At 37.6% G+C, this 15,983-nt stretch overlaps 1 pseudogene; it reads left to right on the forward strand.

Annotated features, from left to right (window-relative positions):
- Window positions 1-4,093: 4,093 nt before the first annotated feature.
- On the forward strand, window positions 4,094-14,046 carry LOC101648184 (annotated as a pseudogene).
- The last annotated feature ends 1,937 nt before the right edge of the window (window positions 14,047-15,983 follow it).

Genomic DNA, 15,983 nt, shown 5'->3' on the forward strand with positions numbered 1-15,983 from the left:
CATGAGAACTGACACTATTCTTATATCATTGCTGTTAATATTCCCCATAATCAACTTCTGTATTTAGAAGGAAACCTCGATACCTACATCCCTCAAAGTGTACCTAATCATTCCTGGACATGGAATTATTCCTGGACATGGAACAGGTGTTTCAAAATTCAGAGAAGAAAAGGGAACAAATATTTTCATCATCCAAGATGGGTAGCTTCAGCTAGCTTTAGTGTTACCTACCATATTTAGAAAGTAGTAATGTATTGCTACTTGACAACAGTGTACTGCACAATATAAAACTTATTGCAGAGCAAAATTCTACATTGAAGCACAAAAGGAGCTTGAAACCTGTTGCCATCAAATCAATCCCAGCTCATGACAGACCTCTGAAATCCAAACCAGATACACTACCATCGAGTCCATACTGGCTCACAGGGACAATGCGGGACGGCAGGACAGGGTAGAATGGCTCCTGAGAGTTTCTGAGACTGTAACTTGATGGGAATAGAGAACTACATCTTTATCCTGCGGAGTGGCTGGTGATTTCCAACAGCTGACCTTGTGGGTCACAGCCCAATGCACCGCTATGTCACCAGGGCAACCTTACAGGACAGAGTAAAACTGTACCATAACGTCCAGTGTCAAAGTTGCAGTGTTTATGGCGTGGACTGCCACATCTATCTTCGCTGGAGCAACTGGTGGAGGCGAACCATACTACACACCTATAGATTGAGTATAGCTTGAAAAAATAAGATTGTGCTAAATTAATTTAAAAATAAATATCAAAACCAGCGTACTTGCTAAATACAATAGTTTCAACATGGAAGTTTTAGTCACATATATTTATGAATTACAAAATGGGGTGAGCATTCAATTCATTGCCTGGTACTCAAATGTCTCTGTACAGAGAAAGTATGGATAGCTATGTTTAAAGAAATCTTATTGTATATAAAGATCCCCTTGTTAAGAAATATTAACTTTGAATTCTGAAGATAGATGGGTGGAAATCTAAAAGTATGAGGGTCAAGACTGAAAACTGTGGCAAGTGTTTCAGAATGTAGGGTCAATATACCTTGGTACAAATTTAACTCTTTCACTTTTAGCTACAGAAAACCAAGATTCAATTGATCTATCTGTGAGATGTTAATAGGAATATATGAAGTACACAAGGATTAGACCTAGCATAATGTTCAGAGGAAATTGATGGGTATGCAATGTAGATGGATGATTCATTAATAATTTAATAATCCTATTACTTACTTTTAGGACATTGTCACCTTTTAATTCAGATTACTATTATCCATATAAACATCTATTTTCCTAACTAAAACATGAGTATAATGTGAAGTATTTGCATTAGCCCTTTTTGTTTTTTCTATCAAAGTATTTTAAATGGTTAGATACAGTAATTTCAAAAATTCTGATTGAAAAATAATTTATATCAAATTACTTCTTAATTTCAAAATTAAAATATAATGGAAAAAGATATCACACATGGAATTTTACTTAGTTACTACATAAATAATTTGAGTTAATTTGTTAAGCTACAAACCCAGAGACATTGACTTGTAAGATCTTTATAACAGTGTTGAAAATATGGTTATTAAAGAAGGAAAAAGTAATACATCAATTTTATATTTATTAAACACCAGAGTGCTAGCCAAAAGGTTAGTGGTTCAAATCCATGAGGTGAATATGCAGGAGAAAGACCTAGTGATATGCTTCTTTAAAGATAACAGCTAAGAAAAAACCTTACAAGGAACTTCTACCCAGTTACATGAACCCATTATAAGTCAAAAATCTACTGGATGGAACTCAACAATGACATCATCATAACTGCATGCCTGTGATAGTTAGGTTTTGTGTGCCAACTTTGTACCTATAAGTAGATATGAGTGGAGTGTAGCCTGACAATTGGTTCACCGCCTGATGGTGCTGTCTCGTGGGCATGACTTTCTCTTAAGGAGGGTCCTGGTAATCCCCTCCCACCAGATCCCTCTCTGCCTTCACCTTCCTGTGGGATCCCTAGAGATGTGCCCACTGCCATTGGATCCACAGGACACCAGCCTGTGATCTTCCTGCATTTTGCGTCATTGCTTCATGAGTCTGAAGAGGGATTTATGGACTAGTAATTGGATTTATGGACTTGATTTGGACTGGGATGAAATATTTTCTCGATATCCAATTACTCCTTGATATGAAGCTCTTTCTCATACATATAACTGTCAATGAATATGTTCCTCTACCAGATGTCCTCAAACTACAGCCTGCGGGCCACATGCGGCACACCGAGGACATTTATCCAGCCCTCAAGGTGTTTTTGCCCCATTTGTTTTTTTACTTCAAAATAAGATATGTGCAGCGTGCATAGGAATTTGTTCATAGTTTTTTTATTAAACTATAGTCCGGTCCTCCAATGGGTCTGAGGGACAGTGAACTGGCCCTCTATTAAAAAGGTGTGAGGACCCCTGCTAGTCAACCAGCCTAAAAATGCCCTTGCATTTTGAAGATTGTTTTTGTTGTTGTTGTTGCTCTATCACAGAATAAGAAACCACACTAACACTTACTGACTATAAACAACAATTATTTCACACAATTATTTGGTTTGCTGAGGCTCAAATGGCTGGTTCTGCTCTCTGTTCTCAACTACTCACACGTGGCTGCATGAAACTGGAATGTTGATTGGAACAAGAATATGTAACATCATTTCATTCTCATTATGATCCTCTTGCTCCAGAGGTCTCTTATTGTTCATTAATGTAGTTCTAGAAAAGATAACGTTTCTTGATGATGGAAAGAGTGTCAGTCACATTGCCACAGGGCACATGGGTGAGAGAGATTGTTATGGACTATTTAAAAACGATGTACTATATCTTCTAAAGTGAAAAACTCTGGAGACATGTTGAACTTGTGTGTTAAAATTAAGACTTTAGCCTGGGATATGTCTGAAGGTAGGAGGTGCCGGCAGTGGGAGAGAAGATGGTGGTGGTAGGGTGTTGTTAATGATAGTAAATACTAAAGAATTTTCCATATCATGAATTTATCCCAAGCTTACCTTATAAAAGAATGTAGTCTAAATTTCTACCCAATAAAGTTCTACAATTTCTTTTCTATTTTAATGCTTTGGACTAGAATTCACTACCATCATTCTAATGCTGAGGGGAAAAAAGTCATACTTTAAGGTATACATAGGTGTGCAAACACATGTAATTTCATGATATTTTTAGTTTTCTAAATACCTGGCTCATATTAGCAAACCAATCATGATAAGCAATTAAATTAATTGTGTGACAACACAATTAATAAAAAATATTATTAATGTTAATCTTACCCCAGTGGATGAACATAAAACTTCTGAGTCTAAAACTAATAACTGAACATTTGCTGGTAACTGAGCATTCCATCTCTGCACATCCTTATTTTAATGAAGATATGTGCTACTGTAGCATCAAATTGTCATTGATTCTCAGATCAAACAGTCCCAATAAAGATATTTTTTTAAAACTTAATGGAATCATATATGTTTTTTGTTGTTTCTAGATACTTTTAGGTCAATTCCAAATCATAACAACTCTATATACAAACTAGAACTACTCCATAAGGTTTACTAGATGACAAAATTGATATGAGTCATTGTCAACTTTTTTGTTATTAGCTTAAAGTTTTACGTGTTATACCACTAGGCTTTCTTTAATTACTTTTAAGAAGAAGGAGAAAAAAGTGCTTCCTGACATTGCTAAGAAATAAATTGTGTAAGTCTTGAGTGTTTCTTTTTCTCAGTCTCTCTCTTTCTCCAAGACATTTCTTCATTTTCTTCTTCAATATTTGCTAGTAGCCAGTTCAGAGACTTGATAGGCACAGTGGGAAAATTCTGAGACGTACAGATTTTACCCAGAATAAAAAATACTTGCAGACTCATAAAAATGTACAAATGTCTCTGTAAGGTGAGTTCTTAAAGCATTAGATTTGGTATTGACAATGAGCAGTGGACTTTTCAACTAATACTGAAGAGAATATTTTTATTGTTTGACATTTGACCCCATCACATATGTGCAGGGGATGTTCAGATTGTATAAAAACTGCCACTCAGCTAATACCAAATATGGCAACTACTACTAGACCTTTAATGATGAAGAAAACCGTGTTCAAAATGCAGTATGAACAAGATTGATATGACTTTATCCCAGAGAAAAGATTTAAGAGTTTATGTTAATCTGGTAACTCTGTCTTCAAATAACTGAGGTGATGACAGCAGGACTTACAAAAATCAAGTCAGCCTCAATTTCTAAGGCAATTCCATGAATAAAGCTCCTGTCAACCATCGTGGACATGTCAACTGAGCAAAATATATAATTTGGGTAGTATTAAGCCACTGAGATTTTAAAGCTTTTTTTTCTAACCAAAGAATCTGTACATCTCAAGTGGTATACTCTTCTCTACCTGAGTAGAACACCCACTTTTGCATGGTGTTGGGTCATGAATTCATAACTTCTAGGAATATATATACCAACAAAATAGTTTGAACAGATCCTGAGAAACTACCATCATGCACCTAGTCAAAGCAAAATGAAAACAAACTTCTTTTGCTCATTTAAAACCAAGCTTCTAAGAATTCCCAGAGGAAAAAAAACTTCCAAGAATTAAGAGTTCAAATAAAATTTTATAAATTTACAGTGTGCACAAGGAAAGCCCTCCACAGTTGGGAGTTAAAGTAAAAACAATTATTCCCAAATACTAATTATTAAATTCACTTGGAGTTTCCACTTAGGATATAGAAAGCTGAAAATAGCATAATTCCCATATTTATTAAAAAACTTCCAGATAATCTGAAAATTCATATTGCTTGAACCAATGAAAGCTGAGGTGTGGTGCAAATGCTTAGTTGAGGCAGATGCTACAAGATGCCCTACTGACATTCCATTTCTCACTAGAAAAGAGGTCATCATTGTGCTCGAGGCCAAGAGTTTGATCAAATCAGTTTCTAAAATCTCCTTTGTGTAACTGTCTCCTGAAAGTACACTCTGGTATAAATTCTATTATCAGTCAGAGTCTAATCAGGAGAAATAAAACACAGTTATTTAAGTAAGGAGATTTTAATATCAATATTTCATTATTAGATAAAACAAAAACTAAGTATTAAGGAAACATTAAAGACTAACTTAAGGCAGAGCAATAGTATATCAACTGATTCAGACTTTAGTATGAATTGCTTTCTCGATGACAGAGTTGCCTCTATAAATTAAGTCTGATTGGCTCGTAATCTTCTGACAAAAGCGTGAGTCATGGAAATTTAGACCGGAACTATCCATCTGGAAGCATCCAACTAGGTTCCTGATAGACTAAAACTAGAAGACAGCAAAGTGGATGTTGACTGGGAAGTAGAACTCAGCCTCGTAGAGTCCGTGGCGGTTGCGGCTGGGAAGGAAGTGGCTAATGCGCCTAGGAAGCTCAGTGTGAATGTGGGCACTCAGTTGGACCATTGTCATGTAATCGGAAACTCTTAATGTAGGTGAGCACCCTGAACAAACCACACTTGCGCTGCTGGCAGCCAGATCATAGGAGTAAGAAATAATGAGAGCACACTAGGATTAGGAAAATAGTCCCCTTCCCCATACAAGGTCTTTCCAGTGACTCCATTGACAAAATGTAACATAGTACCTGTGCGAAGGGAAAAATCCTTACAGTTCCCATATTTTCAGTAATGGCAATGAAAAGCAAATTTGGATAATAAGTTAATGGGGAAAGCCAACACACATATGGATAAGAATTCAATCTGATGCTTGCTTTGAAAGCTAACACACATATGGATAAGAATTCAATCTGATGCTTGCTTTGAAAGCTAACACACATATGGATAAGAATTCAATCTGATGCTTGCTTTGAAAGCCAACACACATATGGATAAGAATTCAATCTGATGCTTGCTTTGCCTTTTCAGATATATATATATATATATATATATATATATATATATATATATAACTTTTTATCATGCCTGATAAGGTTTTTGTCTTCAGGGATAGCCATGTTATGTATGAATTTAGTAATTGGGGTTTATATTATTCTGGCTAACTGTGCTTTTTGTGATGTCAGACGCTTCATTTCCATGTTTTGTTTATTTTTTGTTGTTGTTTTACTTTCACGTTGCCTTTGGTTTTCCCTAAGAATTCTTTGAAAAATAAAGCCTATATCTTAATGCTCTCTCAATTGCAATCCACTGTTTTATGATATTTACCATGTGGAAGTACGGTAAATACTTCCCATCACTAACATCTCATTACCAGCTGGTAGTAAGATGCTGGGGATGGGGAGTATTCTTTTTAGACTTGTGCAAAAAAAGTCTTCTTTTGTGTGTGTGTTTTAGTCTTTTGGTGTTGATTTTGTTTTCAGTGGTCCTGATTCTCTGGGTTATGGAGCGAATAATTATTTATTGGCCTTCCTTTGCTCCCCTCTCACACACACCACAAAGATGGTTAGATAAGGTCCCCATGGTTCCCTTGAGGGTAGGCCGTTGTTACAGAGAATGCTCTGGGTGTGTTCCAAAATATCTACTCCACATCCCCTTAAAAACATATTTCAAAATGGATACATTTCCCCTTCCCCAGCCCCAAACAAAAGGTTTCCTCCTTCCAATCTTCACAGTGAGAACTTATGGGACTCCTGGAGGTAAAACCTATGGAAGTGTAGGTGTGTGTGTGTGTGTGTGTGTGTTGGGAAGGGGGGGCACTTTAAAACTGACCTACCCAGAGTTTTGACATCTCAAGTGAGCACACTCCTCACTCACTGACATTGACTTGATCCTGATGCATGTTGACCCTGTTGAACAAAGTAGAGCTGTGGGTTTCCTAAACTGTCAAGTCTTAACAGAAACGGAAAGCCTAATCTTCCTCCTAAGGAGCAGCTGGTGGTTTTGAACTGCTGAACTTGTATTTAGTAACCCAATTCAATACCCACTATCACAGCAAAGTACACCCTTAACAGCTAGCAGTTTGTCAATTGTCCTTTAGGGTTCCTGGTAAACTGATCTTGATTTGATTAACTATATTCACAGTTTTGTGGAGATAATCTACTTTGTGACCTTAACATGGTGAATGACGTAAAGTAATTAATTTTCAATTTATTTATCTTTTTTCTTGTGAGGTTGACTTCTGAGTTCTTTACATGTGAAAGCACAGCAGTATTTAGTTGCTAATTTTAAGATTTAAATAGGTAAATAAATGAACAGCATAATGTGGTACAGATATTTGACTGGACTTGCTCAAAGTCATCATGCCTACTGGTTATTAAAATATAGATTAAAATGCTTTTCTTAATTCCACTTATTGTTCTTTCTTCTCTTGTGCTGGTGTTGTAAGCATGACTGGACAATTTTAATGTAAATCTAATTAAATATAACCATTTTTTCAAACGATTAGAAGAAAGGCTCTGGAACTTGAAGGAGAAGCACAGTAATGAAGAACCAAATTTAAGACTAGTACTAAAAAGCTTAATACTCTAATATACTAGATAATATGATCATTTTCGCATAAAGAGAATACTTCTTCATAGAAAATGAAAGCCATTAGTGCTCCCTTCAAGGTGGCATCAGGGCAATTCTAGAGTTTTTATTGCTTACATGCACAGTGAGATATGTACTCAAATTAATGCTACACAAATAGAAATCCAGTCTTCCTCTGATAAAATTTGCAAAATAATTGATTGATCCATCTCATGCAATTACTCATAAGGTTACTGTGTTGCCTTGTACTCCCCAAGTTACCATCACAGCAGTCTTAATTAGCTCTCATGAACCCTATTCAACTTTGTACAAAGTTAGTTTAGTAGACAAATCTCCTGCTATTCTAGATTTTGTAATCTAACATCGATGACTGTATACCAGCCAAGTATAAAGAATGCTTAATCGATGTCTGATGCCCCCCATGGTCTACTAGGGAAAAGAAAGAAGTCACTGGAGTGAAGCATTTGACAGATACATTTGGAAGGAGAATGTGTTACAATTAGCCAAAGAAATTTGATAAAAGGTAACAATTTTTTACAATTGTTCAGTATAGATCGAGCCTCAGCAGTTTATTGATTTTTTTTACCCTTTTGGGGTATTTTGAGACTCAGAGTAGAGAGCATGCACATGTGGTTTCCAGAATAAGTTAAATTTCAGAGTAAGCTTCAAACCATATTTTCTCAAAAGTCATTTTACAAAAGGAGTTTTAACACAATGTGGTTAGAACAATTGAATCTACAGCCAGATTGTCTTATGCAAACCCCAAGCTTTTGGCAAGTTTCTTAAACATTCTGTGAGTTGTTTTAAAGAATCTTTAGACAGAGCCAATTAATATAATTCTCTCAAGTGGTTTTACTAAGTTAGATAGAAATATCTGAGAGCGAGAGCAAGAGGCTGTGGCACTGTGGGCTAAGTGTGTGGTCTTGGGCAGCTAACCACAGATCGGCTTTTCTGACGCATCCTCTCCTCCTTCAGAGGAAGATGAGGCTGACTACTCCTATAAATATTTACAGCCTTGGAAGCTTTTTATGGAGTCACTTTTGAATTTCTTTTTAAATTACAGATATAAATTTCATGCACACGTGAATGTCTGTTTTTGTAGAAACCCCAGTTTAACACAAAATCTATTTAATTGCTATTCAAATACATGTACTTTGAAACTTACTGTAAAAATTAACGTGCTCTCAAAATCATAGCACACATGATCTCTTCTCTCAGAGTACAGATGTATTTATGGACATATGTTGTTATTAGATACCAGTAAGAAGTTTAACGTTCTATACAACAATGAGATACTGTTCAGTGCTGCGCTATCCTTGTAATTACTTTTATATTTGATTCCATTGTTGATCCGACTGTGTCAAGTCATCTCATTTGGGGGCTTCCTCTTTCTCGATCTTTTACTTTACCAATAATGATGTCCTTCCCAAGGGACTGATTTTTCCAAAATACATGGGAAATAATCTTGTCAAACACCATTTTAATGAATATTTGAGCTGTACTTATTTCAAGACAAACTCTTTGTTCTTCTCACCATCCATATTATAGTCAATATTTCCTACCAAGACTATAATTCAAATATATAAATTATTCTGTCTTCTTTATTAAATGTAGAACCTACCCATAAATGTGAAGATATTGAAAATGTCATAGCATATATTTGTGTAATAATGATTTCTATGATTTCATAGCAATATTGTCACTTGCCTTCATGTTTACTTGAGGGAATATTAGTAGGAGATTGTATGATATTGTGGATTTTTTCAAATCTATGTATTTAAATTTTATTTTTTTACAAAACAACCTTATTACCTTCAAATTACTCTCTATTATACTTAACACTTTTGTCAAATCTGTGATTGGATTCATTCTTGGAAACATTTTCCAAACTCATCTGTTTGGATGGCTGACAGCACCTCCATTTTTTTCCCCTTCACCTCTTCTATGTTATCAGTTTGCTGTCATTTCATGATCCTCTGCATTCATGGAAACAAAAAGAAGTCACACAGAGGGAGGTAAGGTGAGTCAGGTGTGTTGGGCAACAGAGGCATGCTGGTTTTTTTTGCCAAAAACTGACAATGAGATGGCTACATGAGCAGATGCATTGTCATGGTGGCAAAACTAGTCCCCTGTCTGTCACAAATCAGGCCTTTTTGGTCACACACTGTTATGCAAATCTTTTCAAAACCTCTAAATAGAAAGCTTAAGTAACAGTCTGACCTGGTGGAGCAAACTCCAAATGCACTTTTAGTCAGTATTTTTATGTGTTCCAGAAGTTGATGGACGTCCAGAATGAGGTTTGTCATCAATCAACATTTTACCTTTTTTGAAATGAGAAAACCACTTGTACACTTGAATTTTTACCATAGCACTGTCCTTGTAAGCTGTGTTCAATATCACAGCAGTTTCTGTGGCATATTTTTGGAGCAGGAAATGAAATTTCACACCCACAAGCTGTTTTCTTAAATTGGCCATCACAAAAAAGGAGGTTCGAGTGAAACTGCTTTTATGAAAAAATTCACTGTGACCAGAGAGAACCTTCCTAGGTGATGCCACTGGATGCGCTAACTCAGAGCAAGTTGCAGAATGCTCACCTAGTGGGAAAATGTGTACTACTGAAAGCTTTGATCCACCCACCACAATTCCAGTTTCTTTTGGGAACCCCCTCATGTACGTTGTAATTTTTATTTCTGTTCATTTATGACAGCACATGACATTCTTAAATACAAATTAACAATTGTATCCCTTACTATCTCTTGATTTATATCAGGTAGTGTGGTACCTAAGTTATCCTGCAGGAAGATGCTGAATATCACACATAGAGGGATTGACATTAGTTTCTTACTCATTAATGCATGGATGCCAACTGAGTAAATTTACAGATGCTATGGAGTGTTTGAGCTGTGCAAACGTTACTGCACTTAATGCTAATCAAAATAACAGTGAATCACCTTTTCCCAGGCCTGGGGTTAGGCCTGGAGCATGCAGGGCTGCATACCCTAGCGGTACAGTGCTTGGTGACAGCTGCATTCAGTCCCGCTGAGCACCACATTGTCTATACTGTCTCTGCTGGAAGGGTCCGCCTCTGCCTCCGCCACCACAGCTGCCACCTGTCAGACGAGAGAGGTGAAGGGACCAACGACCCATGTCCTAGAGCCCCATCCCCACCCCCCACCAAGGTGGTTTCCTAGGAACATGATTGATTATTGGACTTGAACTCACAGCCTAGTGAGAACTTCTTTATTGATAACAACAAGTTCAGGTTATCTTCCCAGCCAAGGAGCCTTCAGCACAGCACAGTGAAGTTGTTCTCTGCTCTCTGTCCTAGCACACTTTTGTGAGCACTCCTCACCAGCAAGAATATGCAGTCCCTTGAAATGAGTCAGGGGTTACAATTCTTAATAGCAGCAGAAGCAGCAACTCTTTCAAAGATGACCTTCATTGTACAGAACTTTATACAAATTCTGACAGGCCTCAAGAAATGAGAACTGCATATGATCAGTTTCACCCTGGCCCATGCCAGGAGGATCCTGGTTGACTGGCATCAAAGCACCCATAACCAGAGCAGGTTTCTGATCTCCATTTTCAGCATGTCAGTGCTGCCATCTTATCTGTAATGTACTTACTGCCAGACGGGTAAAGAGATTCTGTTGCGAAGGATCCAACATTTATTTGGAGGCAAACATGAAATTCCAACTTCTCCATTTTCTGGGTAACTATGTGGAGATGACCAAACTATCTCACCCTCCGAAGTTTCAAAGAAAGGGTTAATGTAGAATATGGATCATGTGGATCGAGACACTACAAAAGTAGAGCAACACATTCTTAAACAGAAAGAGAGCAGCTTAAAGAGGAGCCCCAAAGGCTTGTGTCCCTTCCTGGAGTGGAGCAGGAACACCGTGGTATCACCCAAATCATTCTGATGAGAATAGGGGAGTCTGTCACATCAGAACAACTGGAAAGAGTCCTAGGCTACAAACAATTGAGAAAAAACGGGAGAAGAAGCACCCACATTTTTGAAGGTCTTGGCCCCAAAGTTGAAATGCCACTGTGTAACAAGTCATCAGATGCCAAGGTGGACCAAGACTGGAGTACTTGCAAGGCCTTTGATGAAAAAATGGCTGATAAGGAGAAAACTCAATTTATTTTTTTAAAAGAAGAATCATGTAAGACAACAAAGAATACAAAAAAACCTGTTAACACGATCAGTTCCTGGAGGCTTGGGAGAAAAAGGTCTACAGAGTAGAAAATAATCCTCTGAGGAAAGCTGAGCAACGGAGTGCTATGACAAGCTGCTTCCGGAATGGGAAAGCTCACAGAGAGCAGCATGAGAGCTTTCAAAGAGCGGGCGGGAGGGAGCTAGGAGCTCCACTTCTGGGAGTGGACATGAGATTTCTATATTATTCATGGGCTCTCTGAGCAGGAGAATAATGAGAACCAAAAATGAAAGCTCTCTGAAACCCCACACATGATGTTTGATGCAGAACAAAGATGGGCCATTTGTTAACCTGAATGGACTGAAGGAAGATCCAATGAAGGCCTGCAAATATAGGCAGTCTATGAAGGTTTGGACTGACCATGAGAAGGAATTCTCTCAGGACAAGTTTCTTCAACATCTAAAAACCTGGGACTGATTGCATCCTGCTTGGAAAGGAAGAATGTTTTTATTTTGTTTTGTTTTGTTTCCTTAGGAAGAATGTTTCGAATTGAGTTTATATTACTATCTAACCAAGAAAAATGAAATTATAAAGCCTTCATAAGAACAAATTATGGAAAGAAAGAATGCAGAGAAATAAATCAGCAGCAAATTGCTGGACCTTTACAAGAAGAAAAAGAAGATAAAGGGCAAAAAAGGAAGAGAAAAATAAGGTGAAAAACTAAAAAATGAGATGGAAGGTTCTAAAAGAAATACCAAGGAAATGGACATGACAGAAGACACAGCAGAAGAAACTGAGGAGAGAGATCAGACCACACCCAGGGCCTGAAAGATTGCCACCAGCCAGGGCTGCCTTAAGGGCTGGACCACCAGGTCTATGGCAAATGAGGCTGCAGCTGCCGCTAAAGAACCTCCATCTCTTCTGCCATGGCCACCAGCGCCCCTTCCCACAGAGCTTATAGAGACCTCTCTATGGACAGAAGAAATTGAAATTGTTAAAAAGACGCCTGGTTGAACATCATCCTAACTGCGCAGAAATTGCTAAAATGATGGGAACCAAAATTGATCTTCAGTGTAAAAACCTCTATTTTAACTATAAAACATGCACAATCCTGACAACCTCTTGCAGCAGCATAAACAGAAAATTTCACAACAACCTCATGAAGAGCGAGAGGTATCTCAATGTGAAAGGGTAACTTCCACTGTGTCTGCTATGGGAGATGCAGCTATCGAAGCCTCTACTGAAGAAGAAAATCGAGATCGTGAAGGTGCTGACAGTAGTTGGCATTTGTCAAAGAAGCACTGAACCTGTGGCTGAGCTCCAGTCTAACTCTGAAACAGCACCTAGTTCCTCTTCCTCTTCAGCAGCCCAACAACAAAGCATGCTGGAAATGGAAGTGCAGAGACCCAGGCAAATGACATCAGGATTGAAACAGCAGAGCCTATGGGCTCGGATCCTCAGCAGTGCAGTGTTGAAGGGAATTCTCTTCTTGATCTCCCTGGAACTGCCCAAGTGGATTCTGTGGATGATGAAATGAGGCTACTGGAAAAGAGAACAGCTAAAGTTGAAAGTGATACCAGAGAGAGAGAGAGAGAGACTTAGAGAGAGCCAACAAAAAACTGAGCCTAGAGAAGATATGTTTGTGGCTCTGCAAATCCGACCTGAACCCCAGCCAGACAACATTCCCGTGCCACATGCAGTTCTGATGAGAATGTGGGATGGAGAGCCTGGAAAGACTGTGGGTGTTTTCCATAGAATCAAAGCAGTCTTCCTTGTTAAACCCCGCTGGGTCTATCCTGGTTTCATCTCCAATAAAACCAAATCCATTCGGCCTGCAGCAGCTTCACCACTGAGCTGCTGCTATCCCACAAATGGTTCCCTGTACCCCATGCAATACACCAACTGGGACTCCAGTGGGTGGCTGGGTGTGCTCTTTGCCAGGGGCACACTCGAGCTATGCATGAGTTGGCGCCTTTAGAGGACAGAGGCAGAGTTAAGACGGAGAGATTTGGAATGTAGATTTTCTACACGTTCATGTGGCACTTGCAGAGTGGGAAGGAAAAACAGTCGTCTGTGTGCCTTATGCTCTAGAGCAGGAAGCACGGAAGCACACTATGGCAGGCAGGTCAGCCTCACTGGGTATGCTTCCAAGAGAAGTCAGTAAAACGACGCCACCACCCTCTATGAGTGCAACCGCCCTGGGGTCCCACCAGTCCTCCAGCCTGCTCCACATCAGTGATAAGGAATCTTCCTGAAGGAGTTCAGCTTCGGACAACTCAGACAACCAGGCCACCACCTCCTCTCCTCCCAGCATCCAAAACCACAGTGGCTTCAGAAAACTCATACCTCGTAATGGGAGGCTCCGTATCGCTGCTTTATTTATCATTTCAAATTCATTGAAATCTGATCTCTTCCTAACAGTTTTGACTAATGTGTATGCCCAGTGGCCACACAGCTATCAAGTTATACGCTAGCTCCATCACCCAGAAAGGAGGACACACTTCTTCCTAAGAAATCTCCCTTCTCGTAGTCTGAAGTACCTGATATTCTACTTTCCGTTACCATAAAATTATTATAGATGATTTGCTTTTTCCAGTACTTCACATCACTGGAATCAGGCTCTTTTGTGTCTCACTTAATTAAACATAATGTTTTCAGGGCTTTGTCCAGCTTTAGTATAATCAATGGTTTCTTCATTATTACTGTTGAATAATAATTCATTGTTGAGCATACCATTTTATCCATTCTTCTTTTTATAGAAGCCTGAGCTGTTTCTAGATTGTTATTGCTAAGAATAGAGCTGCTATGAACATTCTTGTACAGAGAAGGGTCTGCAGACAAATGTTTTCTATTTTTTTTCTTGTATAATAACCTGGGAGCAGAATTGCTATATAGATACATGTTTTAATTCATAATTTTCCAAAATAATTTTTTACAATGCCACCAGAAAAGTATGCGAGTTTTGGTTGTTGTCTTGTATCTCTTCATTTTCTGTTATTATTTTTTTCATTTTAGTCATCCTAGTGGGTGTATAGGAGGCCTAGTGTTTAAGTGGGTTATGCGTTGGGCTGCTAACCACAATATGAGGATGAGTTGCAATAAACTGAAGACAATTATTCAACCAACCCATTGCCATTGTGTTCATTTTGAATCACAGCAATAGGCTATAGATAATATAGACCAGTTTTAAATAGACCAAGCCTTACAAAATTGATGTCTTTATTAAAAATTTCTGTAAGGAAACTTGTTTGAAGATAATAGAGCAAAGCTGATAATAAAAAAAATACAAGAAACTAGAACACTTGATCAATTCTTGATAGTAAGTAATTATCCTGTTAAAACTCAAAATTTGTAACAATGATTTTGACTGTAAAGTTTATTCTATGTGTAATATGTGCCTCGTAAATTTCTTTATAAACCTGAACAATTATCATGTCATTTAAATTATTTTATCTTATCTTCAACATATTCTTTTTATTGCTAATTATCATGTAAATTCGCAATATACTTTATACATTGGAATAGTTGAAAATTCATACAATATATATCTATATATTAAAATATATACATAATGCATATAGAAAACAAAGACTTAAACAAGTCGTACATATTCTGTAATATCTTGATGCACTTGCAGCAAAGGTTGATATATTTTTCAAGTTTGATTTACTTATTTATTTATTTATTTTACGTATTTCTACATAAATGAATTATTTTCTCCTCAGTGAGAAATAAGAGTTTCATCAAAATCATGACAAGGCACAAGTCTCTTGCATTAGCATTGATCTGTACACACAAATATTACACAATGAAGTGACTTAAACATGATGGTAAGATAGCATACATATATTTTGGATCCTCTTTCTGAGCTTGTGGAGAAATTAGGCTCCCTTTCTTGCCAATGCTTGACCACATGCCTGTAGTTTTATTTGACATCTTAGATATTCCCAATCACAACCACTCAAGTTTACTCCCAAGTTCAGGATGCAAAATGCATCTCTGGGCACGTTACTTCATTGTCATCCTTATAATGTGCACAAACAAGCATATGAAAAATAAACAAAAGCAAATTTTTCATATTCTTATTCTATAATTCCATCTTAAAGTTACTCATTCACTCATTCTTATTAAAATGGGAATGTATAAGGGAGTGTTTCACTAGACTTTATATATGTATTATATCGCTATTTTGCTAATGTACTTATGTGAATTCAGTTCATAGTCTTTTGTTTCATTTACAATCTGCACCCTTAGTCCTGGGTATTCTTGCCTGAAAATGTCAAGTGGTGGTGCTGTCAGTGTCTGGTCCCCATGTGCTATATGTATTATATCAGAAG

The sequence above is a fragment of the Echinops telfairi genome, unplaced genomic scaffold, assembly GCF_000313985.2.
Source record: "Echinops telfairi isolate 266 unplaced genomic scaffold, ASM31398v2 ScPeMD7_3509;HRSCAF=4178, whole genome shotgun sequence".
NCBI lineage: Eukaryota > Metazoa > Chordata > Mammalia > Afrosoricida > Tenrecidae > Echinops > Echinops telfairi.